This window comes from Macrotis lagotis, chromosome 1, assembly GCF_037893015.1.
Source record: "Macrotis lagotis isolate mMagLag1 chromosome 1, bilby.v1.9.chrom.fasta, whole genome shotgun sequence".
In the NCBI taxonomy this organism is placed as follows: Eukaryota; Metazoa; Chordata; class Mammalia; order Peramelemorphia; family Peramelidae; genus Macrotis; species Macrotis lagotis.
In genome coordinates, this window is record NC_133658.1 from 360,815,015 (window position 1) to 360,838,030 (window position 23,016).

The 23,016-nt window shown below is 38.5% G+C and overlaps 1 protein-coding gene across 6 annotated transcripts in view; it reads left to right on the forward strand.

The window, feature by feature from the left end:
- Positions 1–14,881: 14,881 nt before the first annotated feature.
- The window catches only part of RASGEF1C (RasGEF domain family member 1C), a 156,881-nt gene continuing 148,746 nt past the window's right edge, over positions 14,882–23,016 (forward strand). For all 6 annotated transcript variants that reach the window (XM_074212219.1, XM_074212218.1, XM_074212221.1 and 3 more), the window contains exons 1-2: positions 14,882–15,047; positions 17,834–17,983. The gene's annotated coding sequence lies outside the window, so the exon portion shown is untranslated. The remainder of the gene's footprint in view (positions 15,048–17,833; positions 17,984–23,016) is intronic.

Consider the following 23,016-nt stretch of genomic DNA (forward strand, 5'->3'; position numbering starts at 1 on the left):
CTGACTCTAAAACTAGTTCTCTTTCTTTTTTAAACTTTTAATTTAATTGGAAAAACTTTAAATTGATTTCTTGTGTTTTTACATTGCCAGTGATTCCATGGATCACTCCTTTTACCCTCCTAGAAAGTCATCATTATAACCAATAATTTTTTAAAAAAGAAAACAATGAGCAAAACCTATTAATATATTGAAACAAATATGATGTTATATGCAGTGTATATGTATCTATGGGACCCAGCCTCTGGAAAGTAAAGAGGGGAATGGGGAGGAGAGAAGAGGAGATATCTAAAAAGACCAAAGGCAAATTCTTCCTAGGATTCTCTTTATTTCTACTTCAATAAGCTATAAAAAACTTAGGGTAGAGTTTGAGAAAGGACATCAGTATAGGGAGACTAAGCAAGGTGTCATGTAGAATGAGGTGTCTGAACTTTGTTTTAAATATTTTTTCCAATTACATGTAAAAACAATTTTGAACATTCATTTTTAAAAACTGAATACCAAATTTTCTCCCATCCTCTTGCTTCTCCCCTCTCATTGAGAAGAGAAGCAATTTTATACAGGTTATATATATATATATAATATTATTAAGCTTTATTTTAAAGGAAGAGGTGAGGAGGAAGTGTATTTCAGGTATGGGGTCAAGCAGTGCCTGGTCACAGAGATGGGAGACGAAGTGTCATTTCTGAGGAGAGGTAATAAGGTCATTGGGCTGCAATATAGCAAATGTAAAGAGGAGAATATGCTAAGTGTAGAAAAAAAAAGACTAGAGTCACTTTGAGAAGGGATTTAAATGCCTTTGAGTGAAATTTGTCTATGATCTGAGAACAAGAGTTCTTATCCTAGGGTCTATGAATGCTCAAAGAGTCTGTGGAAAAATTGGTAGTGGTGCTGATAGAGGGTGTTTGTGAACTTGAATGGTTAAAAAAATTACATATTTATTTTCACTAACCTAACAGATATTTAGCATTTTCTTTTATTATTTAAAGACATTATTCTGAAAAAGTGTCCATAGGTTTCATCAGAGCCACAGGGGTCCATGAAACAGAAAAAAGTTATGCCTATTTATAAGATTGCTGTGAAATAGTTTGTCTAGGCCTAATTACTTGAAATCATCCAGAGGCAGCTATTCTTTCCTTATTTATCTTGGGTTCTGACTCCCTTTCAGTCATTTTTGTTTTATTTCTTCCAGTCCAAAGATGATTTTTATTGGCAGAGAAACTAGAGGAAAATAAGAGTTGTGAGATTCTGCCCTTTTTGAGTAATCCATTATTGTCATCTTACCTCAAACAGCAGACCTACACCATTGGTAATCTCCTCTTTCCCCCACATAGCTAATTAAACAGCCCTCCCCTTTTTGTGCCATAGTATTCATTGCCAACATTCTTATACTGTGCTTTAATGCTCTTAGTAATTATTCTTATTAAAGACTCACACTTTTTTGTTCATCCTCCTTATCTACTCATGCTTCCATCTTTAATACATGTCTTTTGAAAATCTAAATTGGGCTCTGAAAAAAAAATAAGTTGGTTGGTGAGTTCCCTGTGTATTCACAATAGTCTCTTTGGACAACTCTCCATTAATCCTCATGGGAATAATGTTTTTTGTGTCTTCAAAGGTTTTTATTCTTCCTGTAGTTTCTTCATAGAATTTTAAACCCTAATAGCTTGCTATTTTTCCTTCAGACCCTTTGAAATCTGTTTTTCCAGCCTTTTTTCCTCCTCTAATATGCATGGTCAGTTCCTCTTAAGGTTCCCAACATTTCTGCTTCATTAACCTGTTACTTTCCCTTATTATCCATAAGTGGCTCTCCTCACTATTTGTCTTTTTTGAAGAATGTGATTATTGTCATAAAATCAAATAAAGTTTTCCATTCCTCTACTTTTGCCAGAAAGACAACTCTAGATCAAATAATGAAAATACCCTATCATACCTCTGAGCCTAATTTATGATTAAGAGGCAACTAGATGGAGCCTAGACATGCAATCAGAAAGACCTGAATTCAAATTTTGCTTCTGGCAAAACTAGGGCACTGTGGAGTAGAGCATTTCCTTATGTGTTAAATGGGAATAATAATAGCACCTACCTTATTGAGTTGTTGTGAGGATTAAATGAGAAAATATATGGTAAGTACTTTGCTAATCACAAAGGTCTTTATAAATTCTATTAATATTGTTGTCATTGTTGTTAATTGCTTCTAGGTTCTCTTTTCTATTTCTTCCTTCTGTCTATGTGGTCTGGAGGGTATTCATGACTATATCACTCCCCCCCCACCCACCTTGGGCATCCTTGTCCAGATGTTAAATACCAAACTTCTTTCGAGATCCAAGATTTCAATATAAGCACATTATCACCTCTCCTATTTTTATTTATCAATAACACTATTTTTGAATAAGGCATGCTGTTTCTTAGATTTATGTTGGTCCTAGTTGCTATTGCAATTAAGACTCTTAAGGATAGTACTTTAAGGCCTTCCACAGTCTGGGTCCAACCTACCATATATATCAATTTAGGTTCAACATTGCTTATTTCACTTCTCACTTTCCACATTTCCAGCAAAACTGGATTCCTGGCTCTTTCCTGATCTAGTGCCTTACACTTTATGCATTCTCCATGGATGCACACATGCTGCCCTCAGTACACTCTCATCATTCTGCCCACAGACATCCTTTTCTTCCTTCAGAACTCAACCAAGTGCTATCTCTCCAAAGTCATTTCAGATCCCCTATCTGCATTTTGGCTGGACCTTTCCTTTGCCCTGCTACACTCTACTTTCATACTTGTTTGTATACTTGTCCTATCTCCCCTCTTGGTGTTTAAATTTCTTGGGGCAAATGACTGCTATTCTTCACTCCAGCACCAAGGACAAAGCTTAGCATGTAGAGAAAATTTAATTGTTATTGAATTAATACTAATAACATAGAGATCACTAGCATTTATATAACACTGTAAATTTTGCAAAGAACTTTCCCCCAGTGATATAATTTGATTCTCACTTAGTGGCTAGAGCATTGGGCTGGGAAACAGGAAGACTCATCTTCATGAGTTCAAATCTGACTTCAGACACTTAATAATTGTGTGACCTTGGGCAAGTCACTTAACCCTATTTGCCTCAGTTCCTCATCTGTAAAATGAACTGTAGAAGGAAATGCCAAACCACACCAGTATCTTGACCAAGAAAAATCTCCAATAGGGGTCACAAAGTGTCAGAAACTACTAAACCAACTGAACAACAACAAAACAACCCTGTGAAGTGGATGCTATTAATACCTACATTTTATAGGAGGAGAAACCATGACTGAGAGTGGTTGTTCCTTGCCAATGGTCACTCAGCTAGTAAGTGTCTGATGAGGAATTTGAATTCAGGTCTGACACCAAGTCCAATGTATTTACCTACAATGCAACCCTCAATGCCTCCTAGTTGTGGTCCATTACCAGTTGTAGGAATTTCCCCCTTATTCTCCAGAGATCCTCTGACTGATATCTGTTATCAAACTGACTCCTTCAAGAGAGCAAATGGTTTTTGAACTCAAAGCATTCTCCCTGAAATCTATTACCTCCTGAAAGGCTAGACTTGCCAATTCTTGGCCTATCTGTTCTGACTTTACAGACTGACTTTACCTGAACCTCCCAGACTCCCAGGGCTCTCTTGCCATTGCCAATTCCACATGCAGAGAAGGGTGCAGCCATCTGTGCCCCAGGAGATTAATAACAGTTTTTGAAACCATCTTTAAATCCATTGCAATTTCCAGAAGCAAATGGCAGGGCTGGACAGATGTGCCTTGGACCAATGAATCAGCCCCTAAGTTTAGCAACCAGATGAAATTTTTCATTTTTTTTTGAGAAAGAAAAACAAAAGGATTATTTCTATAGGGCACTAATTTCTAACTTCAATTCAATACTGGAATGAATTTCAGTTCTTTTCCTCAGAAAAGACCCAATGAGGAAAGGAGTTGAGCCCATATGGTCGGAGCCACATACTAAGTCAAAAGAAACTGTAGTGTCTCCTTCTCATCCTGTCCTCTCTCTCTTTGCTAATAAGTAGAGGACAGAGTCTAAGTATTGGTAACTGAAATATTCTAATACCCCCAAGCAGGTTCCAAGATGTCTGCCCAGAAATTGTGATAACTTGTGTTTGGACACCTTCTAGATGCCTTATTGTGATAGCAAAAAATGAATAGAAAGATGGAATCTTAGTTCTGGAACAAGATTGCACTGAAAATTCCAGGTCCCAGGATGAAATTGCTGGGAATCTTGGTGACTGGCTCCTATGTTTTGCGTAGTCATAGACAGAGTATATTGGACAACAATTTGGTAAATCACAGTTGTCTATTGGGATGAAGACAATTTCACATACTGAAATTCTGGGTTCTGTGGGCAAAGTAGCCAGTCAACGCCAACTCTTTTCAAGGATTCCAGGTATCTTATCACCTCATCTCATGCCAGTGTTCTCTTCCTATCCCATATGTTTTTGATGACATCTTTTATTCCTATTATTCTTTGGAATTACTCATTGATTCTATGTTCCAGTCTGATCACACCACCAGGCACTTGACCTATTTGTTTTTAAATTCTTGAGAGACAATTGTGTTGGTGAGGAGAGATACAGTATTAGATAAGCCTTGACCCTTTCCTTTATGGAGCTTACAGTCTGGAAGGGAGTGGAGGATATTAAGGTAATGAAATACTACAAGGCAATTGACATCAGTAAGTATGAAGAATACAAAGAAATCTGGGAAGGATTTTATGAAATGATGCATTTTTTTTAAAAAAAGCAAAATTTACAATAAAAACACACAGTGGCAATGGTCATATGAGGAAGAGTGAATGAGTATGGATGGGCAAAAAATCCTTATGAGAATTTGGAGGCATTGAAATAGTATATTATTTCACTTGACCTCAAGAGACAATGAAAAGAATACTAGATTTTGAGGCAGAGGACATTACTACCTCTATGACCTTGAAAAAGTTACTTAATACCTGTAGGTCTCATTTATCTAATTTGTAAATGAGGGATTTTGACCTAGCTTGACCTCTAAGGTCCCTTCTAACTCTAGATTTGGGATTCCATTATAATAATAATGATCATAAAATATGTAATCACTAAGCACATTTAGTTGTTTGTATTGATGTTCAGTTTGAAATTTTTAAGTAAAAACCAACACTACTAAAGGTAACAAAGGACTTGATCTGTTACATTTGAAATAATGTTTAAAAATAAAACCACTACAAATCCATCTTACTACAAGAAACGTGTGTGTGTGTGTGTGTGTGTGTGTGTGTGTGTGTGTGTGTGAGAGAGAGAGAGAGAGAGAGAGAGTATGTGTGTGTATGGGTGTGTGTATCAAAGCATAAAAACTTCAATGAACTCAACCTGATTAATGTTTGAGAATGTCTTGCCAAGTTCTTAACACAGAAAATAAATGAAAGAGAAAGAGCCAGGAAATCAATTGAAGTGCAGTCTGAAGTTTTTGTAAAACATCTGTCCCGGAGAAGTAGCAGCAGCAATAGTATCTGAAGGCTTTCTGAAAGTGGTCTAGGCCATGATGGGACAGTGGCTTAGAAGGAAGTGTCATCTCACTAACTACCCTCAGATCCACTTCCCAGGATGTTAGAGATTCAGAATTTCTTCATTTAAGGGCCCCTCTGGTCTGGTGGCAAAGAGGATTATAGGGAATGTGCTTTTTTGGTAAATGATTTTATCAGCGTTTCCCCCATGGTAGGTGCATTGCAACTCATCTGGGACCTGAGAAGGACCTTTTGGTACCTGTTTTTTTCTGTCAATACTGGGAGAGAGATAGTACCTAGAGAACAGTTAGTCTGGATCTCTTATATTATGCAAATGGGGCTCAGCCTCAGTGAAAATAGAAGGGCCAATTAGACATGCTTCTGAATACACCCTTGGACCCATTTCTAGAATGCCAGTTGTGGTCTCTGAGCTCCAGCTCAGCTTTCAGTGAGCATGTGCAATGTAACAGAGGAAGAAAAGGATAGGAATGGATGGTTTCTGGAGACCCTTGCCTGACCATTCTTGGGGAGCACATGGTATAGGAACCCTGTCTTGTAATGCACTTGATATTTATTTATTTCTATTCCCTCCCTCGGTAATCTGGGTAGACCAGACACAGAACCACAAGTGAGGTCACTCTCATGAACCAGTTTCAGAGTTATGGTATACTATTCACATCTCCAGATGCAGGATTGCTGATAAGTGCATTATTTTGGAAATAATGGAGAGAGATCTCCAGTTGAACACTGAATGGTCACTTGTGGGAGATGGACTAGAAAGAATTCTAGCATTTGTTAGGGTTGGTTTAGGAGACTTCTAAAGTTACTTCCAACTCAGAATTTCATGATTTTCTATTAGTGGGTGACATACACCTTAAGGTGTGGCAGAGCAGCTTGCTAGAAACTAGGACTTCTATTGCTTTTCAGGTTTCTCTGTACCCTCTACATACATATCTTTAAGATACTTTAATCAATTCAGGTATCCACAAATATTTATTGAACATTTGCTATGTATATACCAAGCACTGGATCAGCTTAGGCTACCAAGAAAAATCAAAACTTTCCCTGCCCTTAAGGAGCTTAAGTTCAAATGAAGGAGACAAGATCTATTTCAATTGGTATATACAAGATAAATATAGGATAGATGGAAGGTATACAGCAAACTTTAGCATTGAGGCTGTAAAGGATCCCCATGAGATGCTGGAAATTCTTTAATACTTCAACAACTCTGAAAGCTCATCAATATGGGCATTTTCTGAGGTCATGCAGATTATAGCCCATCTGTGCCCCCTGATTCAGTTATACTCTCATCTGTCACAATACGCAATTTGTGCCTTTTTGAATGGTAGCAACAAGTATTTGTTAATTACTTGCCATATACAAGGCACTTTGTTGCATGCTAAGGATATTCAGAAACAAGTGAAGCAGTTCCTACCCTCAAGAAACTTATGTTCCACCAGGAAGATATAATATGTTCACAGAAATAAATATAAAATATTTATGGAATAAATAAAGTGGGAATTAAAATAATACCTGAAGGATCAGGAAAGGGCTTTATGAGATGTACTGCTTCTGCTGAGCCTTGAGGGGAACTAGGAGTTCCAAAAGAGAGAAGTAGGGAGGCATAGCTTGGCATGGAGGCAGGAGATTTGATATCATTTTCAGAAATAGCATATAGGCTAATTTAACTAGAATATTGTGTGTGTGTGTGTGTGTGTGTGTGTGTGTGTGTGTGTGTGTGACTGTGCAAATATGCACAGGGGAGGGTATTCATGTAAAAGTTATAGAAGGATGGGTCAAATCCAAGTTATGAGATGCTTTAAATGCCTTTGATTCTAGAAGCAATTAGGAATTATTAGGAATTATTACATCTTTTTAAAAATATCTTTTGCTTCTATATCATCTCTATTTCTACATATATTACAATATCCTTTTGCTCTTCCCTCCCCAGCAAGTTATTGATTATAATAATAATAACTAACATTTATTTAGCACTTTCTATATGCCAGGTAATGTGTGAAGTGCTTTATAATTCTTGTCTAACCTCACAACAACCCTGGGAATTAGGTGCTATCATCAATCCCCATTTTACATATGAGAAAACTGGCAGAACTTAAATGACTTGCCCAAGGTCCCACAGCTTGTAGATCTCTCTGACTCCCTCCCTAGTACTCTATTGAATACCACCTAGTTGCTTATTGCCTTTACTCTAGCTTCCCTCCCCAGCTGTTTATTAAAAAGACTAAAAAGTGAAGGATTAAAAAAATTCTTTCAACAAAATAGTCAATATATCAAATGAATTTTATAGTACATGCAATATTTTAATATATTTTCTCATCTCTTCTACAGGGTCAAATTTGTTCATTATAATTATACAATGTTCAATATCATCTTTTGTCATTTTTTTGTTCTTTTTAAGAAGGAAAGAAACAAGCATTTATTAAGTGTCTTCTATATGTCAAGTGCTTTACAATTATTCAATCCTCACAACAGTCTAGGGAGGTAGGTGTTATTATGATTCTCACTTTACAGTTGAGAAAACTGAGGCAGACAAATTAAATGACTACCCAGGATTACAGTGTCTAAAAACAGATTTGAACTCGGGTCTTTCTGACTCCAGAGCCCAGTTCTCTATCCATTGTACCAATTGAGCTGCCTCAGTCTGAGAATCCTGTGCATCTCATTGTCTTGCCTTTGCTTACTTCATTCTGCCTTAGTTCACATCTTCTTGTGGTTCTTTAAGTACTTCGGCTACATCATTTCTTATGACAAGGTAATTTGTTGTATCTATACTCCACAATTAGTAATTGGCTAATTTTCCTATTCAGCCATTTAATATGTTTCCAGTTCTTTGCTACTCCAGAAGTTAAGACTGTTTGGGTGATGTCCTTCTTGAGGAACAATTGCTAGCAGCCATTGAAACTTTTCAAGCTGGGGAGTGGCAAGTTTAGACCTAGACTTCAGGAATATCAATTTGGCAGCTCCATGGGGGATGCTGCATAATTCATGTAACTATTAGAAATTGTAATTTTTGTGAAGATCTTAAGGATCTCTGCAGCCCCTTCCCCCATGGTGCCCACATGATGATATCAGTAAATATTTGCTACATGTTTATTGAATAGAATCAGAATACCTTTGATTTGGAATTGTAGGGACAATTTAGTCCATCCCTTCATTTTACAAAGGAAGAAATCAAAGCTCAGAAAGAAATCTCTTGTTTAAGGTCATACTATGTGAGGAGCAGAACCAGGACTCTATAACTTAGGACACCTGTCTCTTTTGTTGAGAAAATTTCTCACCAGTTTTGTGCTGAGAAAATTAAGGCAAAGAGCTAGGGCATCTAGCACACTGCCTGACCAAACAGGTATTTCCTGAATGAATGAATGAATGAATGAATGAATGAATGAATGAATGAATGAAAAAGGGGAGCACAAAGAGGGAAGACTAAACCCTCCAGAATATGAATCCCCATTTCACTGTCCCAACACTTTACACCTTATTCGAAGAGCTCCCTGGGAGTGCCTCTCTCCATGGTGCTGCTTTGATTGCTATCTTATAGTAAACACTCAGAAGGTACCTGAGCATCTTGTTGCTTGGTCATTATGGTTGGTTATGACTTCAGTTGAAACACCAAAGACCAGCTTAACCTTTTCAGGATGAATGAAATGAAATAATACTTTTTTTTTAAATTTTATCTACAACATTCATTTAAATTTTTTTTTCATTTCCAAATTCTCCCCTTCCTTCTAGTCCCTACTACAAAGGGCAGCTAGATGGCACAATGGATAGAGCATTAGCCTTGAAATCAGAAAGATTGGATTTCAAATCCAGCCTCAGACACTTATTAATTGCCTAGCTATATGACCTTGAAAAAAAAAAAAACAAAAATCAGCTCAACTGTTACCTGTTACCTAGAGGACAAGAGGTTTTTTTTATTTTATTATTTTTTTTTTACCTTTTTTATGTCCTGGATCTCTTTGGCAATCTGGTGAAAACTACAGACCCCTTTCTCAGAATCATTTTTTTTATTTTAATTTTTTTAGAATCATGTTTTTAATGACTGGAAGGAAATACTAAATTTCTCTCAGAAGTTAGTGAAAATAATGAAGTCATTTTTTTCCCATTCAGGTTCACAAATACTCTGAAAACTCTGCATGGATCTTTTGAGGTTCAGTGAACCCCAATTAAAAACTCTTGCTCTAGGCTGCCACTCAATAGCATTTAAAACTCTTCACTGCCCGACCTCAATTTCCTTTCTAGTCTTGGTGTATACTACTCCCCTTCACACACCCAACATTCCAGTCAAATGATGTTCTTACTCTTCCTCATCTATGGCACTTCAATAATTTCCCATCTCTGTACTTTTGCAGTAGCTGTTCCACATGCCTAGAATGCAATTTCTTCTTATCTTTTTTTTTTTAGTTTTTGCAAGGCAATGGGGTTAAGTGGCTTGCCCAAGGCCACAGAGCTAGGTAATTAAGTGTCTGAGGTTGGATTTGAACTCAGGTCCTCCTGACTCCAAGGCCAGTGCTCTATCCACTGCACCACCTAGCTGCCCCTTCTTATCTTCTTTTCAAAGAATTCTTTTTCTCCTTTGATGAAGCTCAACACTATCTCCTGCTTCTAGGTTTCTGGAGCCTTCACATACTAGTTCCCTCCCTCCCAAATTACTTTGTATTTATTTGTAATCATCTTCTATATATCTATAGATATAGCTATAGATATGTGCTTTGATCCTATTTTCCTCTCAAGAGAAGTGAACTCCTTATGAATGGGAATGTTTTCATTCATTGTCCTTGCATCCCCAGTGCTTAGCATATGTGTATTTGTTTAGTTGTTTTTCAGTCATGTTTGACTCTCTGTGATCCCTTTTGGGTTTTCTTTGCAAAGACACTGGAATGATTTGACATTTCCTTCTCCTTTGCACATGAAGAGAGTCAAAACAAACATAAAAAAGGTTAAGTGACTTGCTCAGGTACACACAGTTAGGAAGTGTCTAAAGTAAAATTTTAACTTGTGTCTTCCCAACTCCAGTCTCAGTGCTCTATCCACAGCTCCACTTAGCTGCCTTCTTATCACACAGTAGGTGCTTAAAAATACTTGTTGATTAATTGTTCTCCATTGTCTCTTTCCAGTTTTAACATTTTTGTGATTCTGGCTATAGAAAACTAATGCTTGAATATTTCCTCTCCCACCAAGACCAGGATTTGGTTTAAGTAGAGCAGAGATGGACTCTGGTTGCAGATGTCAATGATAATAGAGCAGCTTAAAATCTATTAGGGAATCTGCTGATCATCTGTCTACTGACCTTCAATACTAACCTTCCAGGTTTTTGCTCCTGGGATCATTTTATTGCTTAAATCTTCCCCAGTGAGTACATGACTGTGGAACAAAGCCAGGAGTACATGGAGTTCAGGTGGTCAAGGTTCAGCCATAGGACCCCTTCCCCACCCCACCCCCATTCCCAGCAAAGAATGAAGAAGATACTGGATCTTCCCCTGTCCTGACCTAGGTCTAGGCAGAGCAGTCATGTTGCTGAAGGGCAGATTCTGGATACATTGTATGTGAACAGGCCCTCCTAGGAAGTGGCCCCCCAATTAAGCTGTCTGTGCTCTGGCCTACATGCATTGACCAGAATCTTCTGTCACTGCATTTTGTGAAATTCAATGTAGAATAATAATCTTCAATAATGACCTGTCAACCTGAATTTAGGTTTTTATCTCCCCAAAGTAATTTAAATCTGGCTGTTAATCCCTTGCCCAGTAGTTTTGAGTACCCTAGTTTTTGAAAGATTGGAGGAGATACTTGGGAACTCTGTGACCTTGGACTAGTCTCTTGACATCTCTGGACCTCAGTTTCCCCAAGAGAGTGCTGAACTAGATTATCTCTAAAGTGCCTTCTCTAAAGCCCTTTCTCTCCATTCCTCTTCCCACCATGAAAGAAGCCAAGCTTTATGACGAATGATTCTCCGGACCAGGCTATTTTGGAAGATTACAAACTACCCTGGAGATCTCCCCATTAGGAAAATGGTATTATTCAGAAAAGCCAGGCAGGTGATGGCTCCCAGGAAGCCAGCAGATCAGCTTGGCCCAGTGCATCTGGCTTTGAGCTCTTTCTCAGTAAAAGGTCCAGCATGGCTAAGGTACTAATTGCTGGTTGTGTGAATCCCATTCTCCGCTTGGGGCTCTTCCAGTCACTCATCAGTTGGCATCACTCAGTGTAATTATTTCTTCAACATCTTCTGTTGTGGTTTGAGTGTTTTTATGTCTCCCCTGAAAGCCAGGCCTTTTATCATCCCCAGCAGCTCTGCCTCTGTCAGCACACCCCGTATTTCTTGCTTGACAATATCCTCGTATGGAAATTATTGATGTAGTAAATTAATGTATGAAGCGATTTGAAAATTCAAGATCAGGTGGCACTCAGAGGCCAGATTTATCCTGATTTATGTAGGAAAAAATGTTCCTGCTGGACATGGGATTTACTGGCCTAAGGCTGAAGCTGATATTTTGATAAGTGAAAATAGACACACAGTCCAGGTCCTAGCTCTGGATAACTCTTTGTGACCCTTTTCTCCTCTGAAAAGATGCTCGGTAGAGAGAGAGTCAGCCATCCTCTTTTGTGTGTAGCTAGTGAATTAGCTCCACTTTCTTCTTTTTTTTTCTGAGCAACTCAACAGAAAGAGTCAGTTATATTATCCTGTAAGGTCAATGAATTAATCCTATTTTCCTCTTTTCCTTGAGGAATAAGACTACCCAACACTCAATATCTCTTCTCTTAGGCAGTTAGGTGCCAATATGAATGGATTGTTGGATTTGGAGTCAGGAACGCCTGAGTTCAAATCCTGTCTCAGACATTTCTCAGCTGCATGACTGTAAGTAACTCACTTGACCTCTCGTAATCTCAGCTTCCTCATCTCTAAACTGGGGATAAAACTTCCCTCACAGGGTTGTCATGAAGATCAAATGAGATAATATATGAGGCAGTTGCAAACTTTACAGTACTTTATAATTGCTAGATATAATAATAAATATTATTATTGAAGAGTTTTGAATCAGAAGGGATTGTCCTGAAACATTGCCATCCCCTTTCTTTCCCTAATGGGTGTATAAGTTGCCATTCCTCATCAGATCATGTACCCTAAACAAACAAAAGCCAGGAACCATAGAAAGTCAGAGATAGGAGGGATCTGAAAGATCTAGTCCACCATGCCTCACCCTCACATCTTTATCCATTTTACAGGTGGGAAAATGGTGCCTAGAAAGAAGTTACTTGCCAAAGTCTTTCAGTGGGTTTGTGGCTTAGCTGGGCCTAGAATATGGGTTGCCTGCTTCCCTGTCTATCCATCTATTCATCCACCTTTTCATCCATCTATACACCTATCCATCCATCTGTGCATCCATTCATCCATCTACCCATCCATCTATCTACTCATCCATTCACCCACCCATCCATCCATCTATTGATAAAATATTTAATAAATGTTTGTTGGGTTCAGTACCTTGTACTGAGAAGGCAAAGATCACAAACTTTATGAGTTAGAAGAGACATGCAGTTCTAACCACACCTGAAAGGAATCCTGACTAGTGAATAGGAGACAAGCGCTCATCCAGTCTTTCTTAGAAGACTACTTTTTGGTGGGGGAGCCCATCCCCCCTCAAGGTAGCTCTTTCCACTCTTGGGCAACTCTAGCCATTAGGAAAAATTTCTGTCTTCATTTGTTTTTCTTTGTGTCTCCAGTGCTCATCACAATGTCTTGCACATTGATATATTCTTAGTAGCTTGACTTGTTTACTTGAAGTCTAAGTTGGCTTCTCTTCAGATTCTGCCACTCATTGGTCCTGTTCTGCACACCAAACAAAACAAGTCTAGGCTCTGCTCTTTGTACTTGGAGACATTTACAGTGCCCCTCACCTCTTCACCCAGATTCTCTTCTGTAGGTCTAACCTTCCTCTCAAAGAATTTTATATACTAATAATATATGCTAGATATAATGTTTTAATATATTACATATTATTTAATATTTCATTATTATATCATGTTTAATACTTAATTCTAATGCCTTCTCTCTGTTGATTATTTCCATTTTACCCTGTATATAAATTGTTTCTACATAGTCGGTTGTCTCTTAAATTTGGTAGTGAACTCCTTGAGGTCAGGGACTGTCTTTTGCCTTTCCTTGTCATCCCTAGTGATTAGCAAAGGATCTGGCATTAAGTAGTGTACTTAATGGGAGTAAGACAGATGTACAAATCATCCTGAGACAAGAAAGAGTGAGAAGTGCAAATGAAAGCCCCCAATTAGTGTGAGAAGAGGAAAAGGAGGTAGAAGAAAGGACTCTTCTTTGCTGATTATAGCCTATTCAAGTGGGTCCTGATCAGGCCTGGGTTTTCTGATGATAAGAGTCCAGGTGGAAGGAAGGAAATGTAGGAGGATTAGCAGAGGGCCAAGATCTGAGTGAGCTATGCTCAGAAAGGCTGACATTGGCTTTTGGGAAGAGCAGATTTCTGGTGTCTCTCTTGCATGGAAGAAACTGGGGCTAATCATAAGGGCCAAGATCCTGAAAATTCCAGCATTTTCTGATTGGTTTTATCTTGTGGAGGCTAGATTTTTTTTTCCTTTGGATTCCCAGAAGCCATGGGAAGCATAGAACTGGGCAGAGTTGTCTTAGCATAGACTTGCAGTATGATTGAAGCAGGGAGGAGGAAAAGAGAAGGAAGCAGGAAACATAACTGTTTATTGAATTAATGAATGAATAAAGCATTTATTAAATGATTACTTTGTGCTGGAAACACAAACATAAAAGACAGTCCCACATCTCAAGGATTTTGCATTCTAATGGGAGACTAAAAAGCCCTGTGATCCAGTGGCAAAGAAGATGGTGATGCTTCTTTTTAAATGCAATCTTCCCTGATAAAATGATATCAGTTTGTTATGTTGAACTATTGTTGGACACCAACTAAGGAGGTTGGTGGCAAGAATTTTCTTCTCTGGGGCTTCAATAGCTGTGGTAATCACTCCTGTAGGAGCAGTGTTATTCTATGAAGCTTCTTTTTTTAAAATTAACATTTTATTACTATTTTTTACTTTGATATCATAGCCATTCCAACATCAATCTAAATAATGTACACTAATATTAAAGACAGAGGACTTTTACTACCTCTGTGATCTTGGACAAATAACTTCAGTTCCTTGGGTTTTATTTCCCTTATCCCTTTGGACAAAGTAGTCTCTGAGACCTCTTCCAACTCCAGATTTAGCAATTTATTTATGAATGTACTTGACATTGTGTTGATATTATGTATCCATATTACTCCACCTTCTTTTTTTAAGAAGTATTTATTTTTCCACCCACATGTCTTCAACAACCAATTGTTTTTTAATTTTTTTTTGCAGGGCAAATGGGGTTAAGTGGCTTGCCCAAGGCCACACAGCTAGGTAATTATTAAGTGTCTGAGACCGGATTTGAACCCAGGTACTCCTGACTCCAGGGCCAGTGCACTATCTACTGAGCCATCTAGCCGCCCCTCAACAACTAATTCTTTGTAAGTTTTTTTTTGTTCCACATTTTTCTCCCTCCCTTCCCTCTCCCCTCCCCTTGGCAGATATATATATATATATATATATATATATATATATATATATATATATACATATATATATGTATATATATATATATGTACATATATATAAAACTACATTAAACACATTTCCATATTAATCATGTTGTGAAAGAAGAATCAGAACTAAAAGGAAGAAAAAAATGAAAGAAAATCAAAAGATGAAACATTTCAAAAATTGAAAACAGTAAGCTTTGGTCTGCATTTAGACTCCTTAGTTCCTTCTCTGGATGTGAGTGATATTTTCCATCATACGTCATTTTGAATTGTCTTTCACTAATGTACTATAGTACATTATTGTACTATCTCTACCTTCTTTTGAGGAAAGGAAAATCTATTGTTTTCTCATCTTTTTTTTGGCAAAATTGGGTTATCATAATAGAAAATGTCCATCTTTGTTTTAGTGGTCTTTTCATTTCCATTTTTGTGGACATTGTGCATGTTATTTTCCTGGTTCTGCTTTCTTTACTCTGCATTAATTCCTATGAATCCGTGAAGACTCCTTTGCATCCTCAGGTTTGAAATAATAGCTCCAATATTATTGTTATCCCTCTGTGGCCTCAGTGTAGGATGATTGCCATTGACCTGGAAGCTTTCTTTCCAATATCTTATATTTTGTTGTTCACTCGTCCATCGTGTCCAACTCTTCATAACCTCTTTTAGAATTTTCTTGGCAAAGGCACTGAAGTGGTTTACCATTTCCTTCTCTAGCTCATTTTATAGATGAGGAAACGAATCAGAATTGAATGACTTGTCCAGGATCACATAGCTATTAAGTGCCTGAGCCCAGATTTGAACTCAGAATGATAAGTTTTCTTGACTTAAGACCTGGTACTTTGTGTATTATGGCACCACCAAGCTGATGAGATCACCATTCATTTAACTGCCTCCTTTCAAGGTCCAGACACCTCCTCCCTTACCCTTTCTTAACTAATGACATTTATTAAGTTCCATAAAAATGGTCTCTTTACCCCTCCAGTTTTTCCCTAGAACTCTGTGCTTCTCCTTTGCACTTATCACATTCATAAGATCCTAGATTTGTAGCTAGATCCTAGATTCTTTTGAACATGTCTTGTCTGAAAGGAATCAGTTCATTTTGGTCAAGTCTTGTCCCATATTGAATTGTAAACTCTATTAGAACAGGTTTTAAAAATATTTTTATATCTCCCAGTACCCAGCACAGGACAGTGCACTTTGCAGATGCTTAACAAATATTTTTTTAATTGAATTGATACCTCATAGGAGGTAGGACTGTTCACTCTAAAGATCTTTTAAAAATCTTTGATAGGGGACCATATTTAGCTTCAGTTGGGAAATTAAGAATCACAGACATTGGGCAGTGTTTAGGCAGCAGAAACCTCTTGCTGGGGTCATGGCTCAGTATTAGAATAGGAGACTAAAAAACAGAACTGATGATGAACAAAATTCAGGGTGAGTTGAGAAGAGGGTGTGTAGATACCTTCTTTCAAGTCAGCTGGCCAAATGGACTTTCCAGAATTTTGAAATAATGGTCATTTTTGATGGTTATGCACTGTTGCTAGCAATCTCTGCAAAATTGTAGAGACTGGAAGAGATTCTATAGGACTAGAGCTGGATTAATGCTGTCCTGACTTTCAAATTGGAAAGGAAGTAAATTTAGAAAAGACAAGTCAATGTGTTGAAACTGGATTCCTGTTCACATTCTAAAACATATATTATTAAAAGGTTGGTTCTTCACCACTAGATCTATAACCTAAAGACTTCCAAAGAAAGGGAAAAGACCTATTTGTACAAAAATATTTATAGTAGCTCTGTTAGTGGTGGCAAAAAATTGGAAATCAAAGGAATGCTCATCCATTGGGGGAATGGCTGTGGTATATGACTGTAATTAAATATTGTGCTGAAAGAAATGACATGCAGGATGATTTCAGAAAAACTTGGAAAGACTCATACAAACTGACAAATAGTAAAGTGAACAGAAACAGGAGTACGTTGCATACAGTAACAGCAATATTGTTCAATGAACTGTGAATGACTTAACCACTCTCAGCCATACAATGATCCAAGACAATCTCTAAGGACTAATGATGAAGAAATACTATCAGCCTCAGAGAAACACTTGATATTGATTTAATACAGACTGAAGCAGCTTATTTTTCAGTTTCTTGCTTTTTTTTTGTATTTGAGTCTTCTTTTACAAAGTGTCCAATATGGAAATATTTTATATAATTGTATATGTATAACCTACATCTGATTGTTTGCTATCTCAGGGAGGGATAAAAGAAGGGATAGAATTTGTAACTTAGAGTTTTAAATTAAAATGTTACCAAAATAAAAGATGGTTCTTCAAAACTTAGAAAAGAAAGGGGAGATCACCAAAGATCATGATCATTCCATTCCTCATGAGTACATCAAACCATAGTAATCTACTTACCTGTCTTTTTCCAGTCATTTATTCATTTGTTTGTTTTGACGAGATTACCAAACTGATAAATCAAGATTTCACATAGTGTACATAGATTTCAGCAAGGTATTTGGTGGAATCTCTCGTGTTACTCTTGTGATTCAGATAACCAGATGTGATCTAGGAGATAAAACAATCTGGTGGGTTTAGCTAGGTAGGGTTAGCACTGGACTTGACCCGGGGGGGCTGGGGTTCAGAAAAGTCAGATAGAACAGTTGCAAGTTGGGCTCTGAGTTCATCAGAATTCATGCCTGCTTCCTGGTTGCAGGGATGGCTGAAGCTCTGTACATCTTAAGAGTGACAGACACGACCCCTTTGGAAGTTGAAAGAAGAAAGAAGTTGGTTTCCATTGGGGCCTCCTCACCCTGGAGAGGTGCCTGTCACAAGGTGTGAGTGAGCGCATCATGCACACATTGTGGTAAGTAGGATGCTTTTTCTCCTTCTGTACTTTGGGGCTATTTTTGCACATTTCTATCACACTGTCAATGCTGGTGTGATAGACTTTTTTTAAGTGAGAGGTTTTCAGCAGCCAGAGTTAGAGCCTCCTGGAATACTTGGTATTTGGACAGAAGAGACTTTGTTCCATGTGAGGTCAACACATGGTGCCTTAGAGTTTGTGACTTGGGAGAGCTTAGATGAAATTTTCACAAATTAACATGTCACATGCTGGTGGCAAGTCACATTTCTCTGCTTTATTATTTACAATGTATTCTATTCATAGAATAGAGGCATCATCCCAGGCTTGGGATCAGGAAGAGCTGTGTTCAAATCCTGCCCCTGAAACTTAATAGCTTGGGCAAGTAACTTAAACCCATAGAGAACACAGGACTTGAATATTGAATATGGATGGATTGTGATATGCCTTGGTGGAAATCATGGATCCTTCTTATGACATTCTATCTTCCATCTCTCTACTTCTGTCTTGAATGTTCTGCCTTGTCACCCCTTCCTCATCTCACAGTCCTTTATACATCTGTCATATGATTATATATTTAAAGTTGGAATAGATCTTAGAGGGGACCCAGTCTGATCCCTTTATTTTATATCTATGGAAGCTGAGGATCAGAAAGATTATGTACTTTGCCAAAGGTTCCATGGGTATCATCTGAAAGGAGCAGAATTTGAATGCAGATCATCCAGTTCTAAGTCTATTGCTTCTTTTTTGTTGTTGTTGGTTTTTTTGCAAGGCAATGGAGTTAAGTGACTTGCCCAAGGTCACAGCTAGGTAATTATCAAGTGTCTGAGGTCACATTTGAACTCAGGTCCTCTCCAGGGCCACCACACCATCTGGCCACCCCTATTTCTTCTTTTATTTTGCTATCTCTCTCTCTTAGAAACCTTAGTTTCCTTTGAGGCTCAGCTATAGCAACACCTCCCCCCCCCCTAGTTGCTAGGCGTCTTTTCCCCAGACTTAAATGGAACTATTTTGTATATAATCTTGTATAGACAAATTAAACATGTCTTTTTATGTGTTTTCTATGTACCTATATACATGTTGTCTCCCTTGATAGAAAAGAAGTTCCCTGAAGTCTGTGACTATTTAACTTTTTGTATTTTGTATCCCTGGTGTGTGGAACAAATAGATGCAAGTACATGCTTGTGGATAAATGTTTGATGATCCCTTCCAATAGACCAGTGAGTGCTCTATCCTCTTCTAAAATGAGGGGTTTGGACTCTATCATTTTCAGGGGCCCCCTCCAGTTCTGACATTCTTATCATTCTGTGATTGGTCTAAAGAGTGAGCCCCTGGTCCAAGGAGCAGGAGCTGGGCAGAGAATGGAAGTTTTGTATCTTCCCTGTTGCTTTGTTCAGGGCTGAAATCACGCATGAAGGATTACAGTTTAAACTGCCTGGGATTATTGGTGCATTCTGCTGAAAAGGCAGCATTGGGTCAGGGTCCTGATGTTTCGGCTATTTGAGGTAATGCCAGACGTGATAGAAAACCTAAGCAGCTCATTTCTTTGCTCTGGCCTCCAATCCCAGAGGCAGGGGAGATTAATCTCCACCCTGTCAATCTCGGCAACTGCCACACTAGGATCATCCAGCAGTGGCCTGAATGCTAACCCAGACGGGGTTCTAGCCTGTGCTTCATGCATCATCGATGGCAGTGGGCAGCTCAGCACTATTCGGGCTGTCTCCTCTCCTTGTTCAGCATTTCCAGGTCACTTCCCTTTTCTCTGTCATGGTGCTTGATGCTGCCGCCTAGGAGTGTCCCTTAGCTCCCAGCCTCCACCTCCCATGCATGCTAAACACCCTCATGGACTCCTTAGACAGAAGAAGCCATTCAGAAGTACAATGCGCCCTTCTTGGCCCCAGAGTTTCCAGGTCAGTCTTGGGACTATCCTAAGCTAGTCCTCCAAAAGAAAAACTAACATTGGCACTCCAGACTCACTCTCTGCACTTATTTTGTGCCTGAGGAAGAGCCCTGCCCCTCCCAGCATCCCACTTGTGCCATTTCTGAACTGCTGTCCAAAGCTTTGGACTGGGGAACTGCTAGAAACTTTAGAGGGTCTCACTGGAGTCTCCTAGGGATAAGCTTTATCTTAATATGAAATGCAGAAAGGTAAGAGGTGACAAAGTTTAGTGAATAGGAAGACATATCATGGCAAAAGTACTTAGGTTCGACTGTCTTTTTGACCCAGGTGGGTTTTGTGACCCTGTTATTTTAAGTCATGTGTGACTCTTGGTGACCCCATTTGAGGTTGTCTTGATAAAGATACTGAAGTTGTTTGTTATTTCCTTCTCCAACTCATTTTGCATATGAGAAAACTGAGGCAGAGTTAAGTGACTTGTCCAGGGTCACACAGCTAAGAAGTGTCTGAGGCTAGATTTGAATTCAGGTTTTCTTGATTGTAGGTCTGGCACTCTACCCACTGTGCCACCCAAATGTCTCTGTGATCCTAGGGAAATCATTTACCTCTCAATGGTAAAGATGACTTTTTAAGTCCAGTAAAGATTCAATTTTGTATAGTGGAATGGCTGTGGAATTAGGGGACTTGAATTCAGATTTTACTTTTGACACTTCCACCAGTTCAATCTTGACAAAATCACTCAAGACTGGTTTTGCCAACTACAAAACAAAGGCATTGGACTCCATGATCTTCTGATTAGTTATAGAAGAAGTGCTAGTTCTACCAGTGGAATTAAATACAAGCAGACAAAGAAGAAATACAGTACTAAGTCTCCACAGAATCACAGAATGTCAGAACTGGAAAGGACCTTACAGGTCATCTAATCTAAATGATTCATTTTACAGAGAAATACTGGAATTCTCAAAAAGTAAAACATCATCTAAGACAGAAGCAAAGTAGCAGCAGAACCAAAACTTAAATCCTGGTCACTGCTCCTGATTTTGAAACTAAAAAGAAAGTAACCAGATGTCTTGCCATTTATTTAGCCTGTATATAATGTACATAGGGACCTGGTTTTAACCCAACTTTTCCCCCTCCCAGACCTCTACTTGATCTTAGCCCGACCTTTGAGAACCTGCAGCATCACCTTTGTTCTCTTTCTTTTTCTGGGTTTGATGAATGGAAAGACAACTCTGCCAAAGACATCTTGGCTTTTTCTTTCCCATGATCAGTCTTTTATTCATTCATTCTTGCATTCATGCATTCATTCATTTGCAAGTCAATGGCGTTAAGTGAATTGCCCAAGGCCACACAACTAGGTAATTATTAAGTGTCTGAAGTCAAATTTGAACCGAGGTAACTCCTGACTCCAGGGCCAGTGCTCTATCCACTGCGCCACCTAGCTGCCCCATATGGTCAGTCATTTAAATTACTGATCCCTGCCTATCACCTTAGGCACCTTTATCCTCTTCACCATCTCCTTGTGAATCCTGGGATTGCCCCAGCTGTCTCCTCTCTCTGCTCCTTAGCTTTTGCCTCATATAAAACAAACAATTAAACATTTTGTTGCTGCTCTTTGTCTTTATATTGCAGTCATTCTGAACCTCCCCTTTGGATTAAATCCCTTAAGAAAAATAAAAACAATTAAGCAAAAAATATCAGATAGGGAAGATTTGTCCAATGATTGTCCTGTCCCATTCCTACCTTCTCCCTCTGTGATATGAGGCAAAGGGAGAAAGAAGCCTGGAAAATTCTTTAGACAAAGAAATACAATTTTGAGGAGGAAGATATGAGTTATCTGCAGAGACCAATGTGGAACCCCTCAAAGTTCAGCAGTCAGCTAAGATTTTTTGAAGCTCTATATTGAAGGCAAGAGCATATAATGCAGGATGAATATTAAAGAGTGGCATGGTTCCATAACAACTGTGTCAAGAGTATAAAGTTCAGGGTGGCTAGGTGGTGCAGTGGATAAAGCACTGGCCTTGGAGTCAGGAGTACCTGGGTTCAAATCTGGTCTCAGACACTTAATAATTACCCAGCTGTGTGGCCTTGGGCAAGACACTTAACCCCATTTGCCTTGCAAAAACCTAAAAAAAAGAGTATAAAGTTCAAAATATCACAAGGTTGGCAAGGAAAGCCACAGACAAATAGATAATTATAAAATCAGAACTCATTCTCATTCTCTCTGAAATCTTCTCTCTCTCCTTTTTGACATTGACTCTTCACCTTTAGGATGCTAGTATGGCTGGGGTTTCTCTTTATTTTAGCTTCTGCTTGTTTTACCCACTCCTTTTATCTGCTATCTCTTTTTTTTTGGTATCCTCCCTCTTTCTATTTCTTACCCTATGTAAGAAATGGGGGGAAATCTTCTTCTCACTTCTTTCCCCTCCCAAGTTTTTCTTTTGTTTTCCTTCTTATTTTTTTTACAAGTCAATGGGGTTAAGTGATTTGCCCAAGGTCACACGGCTGGGTAATTATTAAGTGTCTGAGCATATTTGAACTCAGGTCCTCTTGACTCCAGGGCAGGTGCTCTATCCACTGTGCCACCATACCACCTAGCTGCCCCTATTTTTCTTATTATTTTTTAAAATCTCAGTGCAAAATAAGAAAAAAATTGCCATGTACATAGAAAAACATAAGGAAAGATCCATAATATAAAGCAAAAATTTCCATTTTAAGAAAGTCTATTTATGCTGTCTTAGTTTCTCATTTCCTTTTCACCAATGAATTTCTAGACATCCCATCCTCAACTCTGCTTGTTCTCTCCATTTCCTCATTACACACTCCACACTCACTCAATGCATCCTTATCATCCTGGACTCTGGGTACCATGTCTGCTTACTCCACTGAGACTGTCCTTTCTAAGTTTGTAGTAACCTCATCATCAATTCCCATTGGTCAACCCTCCAGTCCCTTCTCAACCCTAGCATTCTTCAACCTCTCTGCTGCATTTATCATGGTCAACTACCTTTTTCTTACAATTCCCTCTTCTCCCAAGGGTTACTGACTATCCAAACCAAGACCTCAGTGCTTCAGTGATAGCTTCACTTTTAAAGCAACCTGATTAGCCTTCTTCCTAGCATGAAACAGAGGCAGGAAT